This window comes from Lemur catta, chromosome 6 (assembly GCF_020740605.2).
Source record: "Lemur catta isolate mLemCat1 chromosome 6, mLemCat1.pri, whole genome shotgun sequence".
Lineage (NCBI taxonomy): Eukaryota > Metazoa > Chordata > Mammalia > Primates > Lemuridae > Lemur > Lemur catta.
Window position 1 is genome coordinate 90,648,319 of NC_059133.1, and position 3,832 is coordinate 90,652,150.

The 3,832-nt window shown below is 36.8% G+C and overlaps 1 protein-coding gene across 1 annotated transcript in view; it reads right to left on the reverse strand.

Moving 5' to 3' along the window:
• The window catches only part of CLEC12A (C-type lectin domain family 12 member A), a 64,147-nt gene that overhangs the window by 57,255 nt on the left and 3,060 nt on the right, over positions 1 to 3,832 (reverse strand). The window lies entirely within an intron of this gene.

The following is a 3,832-nucleotide window of genomic DNA, read 5'->3' on the forward strand; positions in this document are numbered from 1 at the left end:
CCCCCCAAAAGGCAAAATACTTTAATAGGTCACAAAAAATGAATTATAAATAATCACATGAGAAAATGGACAACATAACATTGGAGATGTGCAAATTAAAACTACATTTATATTTCACTGCATCCATACTAGAATGGTTAAAATTAAAAAGACTAGCCATGTCAAACATTGCTACTAATGTAGAGCAAATGGAACCTTCTTGCATTAATGATGGGAATGGCACAGCCTTTTGTGAAAACTTTGTATGTTTATAAAATAAAACATATATTTTCTATATAACCTAGCATTTCCACTCCCAGATATTTCTTCAAGAGATTAGAAAATATATGTCCACAGAAAGACTTTTGCACAAATGTTTATGTTGACCTTACTTATAGTAGCAAAAAAGTGGAAAAAAACTCAATGGAATAATGGATAAACAAATTGTTATATATCTATACAGTGAAATACTACTCACTAATAAAAAGAAATTAACTACTGCCCTATGCAACATGGATGAAACTCAAAAATATTATGCTGAGTGAAAGACAGTAAACTTCCAAGAATGCAAACTCTGTAATTCTATTTATACAGAATTCTAAAACTAGCAAAACTCAACTTTATGGATAGTAAGTCAATGACTGCCTGGTTACAGGGGCAGGAGGATGAACTGCAAAGCAACATCAGGCATATTTTGAGGTGATGAAATGTTTTATTTATTGAGTCTATATTTATATTTTGACTGTTTTTCTTTTAGAAACAAAACTAGATAGCACTCAACCATGATTGTATGATCTCTATATTTTTCTATAAATGAATTTCTAATAGTGCTTGGATAGCATCTCTTGTTAAAAACAAAAGTAGAATATATTTATTTCTCCACAAACTTTCTGTCTTTTCTCTGTCCCAAAATGGAAAGAACAATTTTATCATCTGTCTTTTTCTTCTACATTTTACCTTGCATAATTTCCTTATTCAAGAAGTGACCAGAGTTATATGTTTGTGGTCACTCAGATGTGTTTAACCCTGTATCTTATTCTGTTCACATTTTCTTTTTTTTTTTATTTCTTTATACTACACTTTCTTTTCTATTCTCACTTTTTTCCCCCTCACAGCTTTGTTACCAAAAGCTCAGCACTTGTCCTCAAGATCTCATCAGAAGAATGAGAACAAATGGTTTGAGGAGAAGAAAAGAGAAGTTTATTACTTTGCCAGCAAAGGAGGAAAAATGGTAGACGCTCATCTCAAAATCCAAATTTCCTATCCATAAGCGGAAATATGGGGCTTTTAAAGGGATGGGCCTCAGTTCCAGGCTATTGTCACTAATGATTCTAATTGTCCCATCTCTGCCAAACACAAAGGCTGTGACCTCTGCCCACCTGAGAGGTCTTTGCCAGGGCCTGGGATGGCTGAACCATCTCCTGTAACACAAAGAACAAAAGACATTCCCCTGCCCCTCCTGACCACCTGCCTGAGGTAGGGATGCAGGCCAGGCCACAGTTTCCAAAGACAGTGGGGGAAGTTTAAAGAGACAGGAAATATTTTTGCCATTTTGGGGAGGCCATTCCCTCTGTCATAGCTTCTCTCTCAGAACCAACATGTTGGCAATTCTGGAGCTGCTTGGGGGACATAGGCTTCTTATCCTCAGTTTCCTCCATAATATATTATGGAGATGGGATATAAAATCATTGGAAAATACTGAATAACCAACCCTATCCAAGAGTGGACAAAAGACATAAACAGATTTCTTTCAAAAGAAGATAGACAAGTGGCCAAAAACATATGAAAAACTGCTCAACATCACTAATCACCAGGAAAATGCAAATTAAAACCACAAATGAGATATCACCTTACCCTAGTCAAAGTGACCATATTAAAAAGTAAATAAAACAATGGATGTGGGCATGGATGTGATGAAAAGGGAATGCTTATATACTCTTGGTGGGAATATAAACTAGTACAACCTCTATGGAAAACAATATGGAGATTTCTCAAAGAACTAAGAGTAGACCTACTGTTCAATTCAGCAATTCCACTACTGGATATCTACGCAAGTAAAAGAAGTCACTTTATAAAAAAAATAGCTATACCAAAATGTTTATTGCAGCACAATTCACAATTACAAAAATATGGAATCAACCTAAGTGCCCAACAACCAATAAGCAGATAAAGAAAGTGTGTGTATTTTTGGGTGTGTGTGTATGTGTGTGTGTGTGTGTGTATGTGTACACCATGGAGTACTACTCAGCCATAAAAGGGAATGCAATGATATCTTTTGCAGCAACTTGGATGGAATTGGAGACCATTATCCTAAGTGAAGCATCTCAGGAATGGAACAACAAACACCACATGTTCTCACTTATAAGTGGGAGCCAAATGAGGGGTATATATGGCCATAAAGTGGTGTAATGGACACTAAAACCTAAGAGAGGGGAAGGTGAGAAGAGGATGAGGGATAGAAAACTACCTGTTATGTAAATGTACCACTATTCTGGTGATGGGTACACTGAAAACCCTGAATTTAAGATTATACAAGTCATCCATGTAATAACAAAAACACTTGTACCCCTTGAATCTATTGAAATGAAAAAAAGAAAAAAAGAACAGATTAAAAAGGAAGTTGTGGGTTGGTAACCTAGCACGAACATAATGGCATCATCATCTTGTATGTTGCTGATAATTTGGATCCTTTTTTACTTGTTTTCTTTTTCCCTTCCTTTTTTCTTTGTGTGTGTGTGTGAGAGAGAGAGAGTGTAGCAGAGTAGTTGCCCCTCTTCCCATAGATATGGAAGCATACAATTGAGAGTGGGGAATGTGTAACAGAGGGAATGGCCTACAAAAACAAAAACAAAAACAAAACAAAACAACCAAACAAAAGACAAAAATATTTTCTATCTCCTTAAAACATCCTCCACTCCTTTTTGAGAACTAAAACCTGCATCTCTGTCTCAGGCCAGTGGTTGGAAGGAGTAGGATATGTCTTTTGTTCTTAAAGTTACAGGAGATATCTCTGCTATCCCAGGCTGGAACCAGCCCCCCAGCTGAGCACAGGTGGGCCCAAGTGGGCAGAGGTCACAGGCTTTGTCTTTGACAGAGATGGGATGATTAGAATAATTAACACAGTAGCCTAGAACTGAGGGCCATCCTTGAAAAACTCTGTATTTCTGCTTATGTTCAGGAAAAATTGGATTTTGAAATGACAGAGTCTGCCATTTTTCCTCCTTTGCTGGCAAAGTAATAAACTTCTCTTTCCATTTCCTCAAGCCATTTATTCTTGTTCTTTTGATGTGGCCTCAAGGACAAGTGCCGAGCTTTCAGTAATTGTGTGCGTGTGTGTGTGTGTGTGTGTGTGTGTGTGACGGCGCGTGCGTGTGTGTGCCTGTGCACCCATGTTTGCCTTTGAGAGAGAGAGAGAGAGAGAGAGAGACTAGCTTTTGTTCTTTCGGTAGCCAAGGTTTAAAGCAAAGTTTAAACTTTAAAGTTCAAAGTTTTTCTTTGATTCCATTACTTTTAAGGTGGTCTTTCTTAACACAAGATAATTAAGCAGTAATATCCTGAAGCATGCATTTTGTAATAATTAATTAGTATCTGTCTCTCCTATGGCTCTTGAAGGATACTAGCTATACGCCACTCTTGGGAGAATTAGAAAAATAGCCACTTGAATAATTTTCTGTTCTGTGGTTCAGAAAAGGATTCCTGTTGAGAAAGTAAGAAAATATGTGTATGTTCTTATCCACCTTTTAATTTTTATTTTACCAAGCTTCTCCCCTCCCTGACAAACAACTTTTTGTTCACAAGAAAAATATTGTGGTTTACATGACTTCCTAGTACCCACGTGGTTTTGAAGAATGAC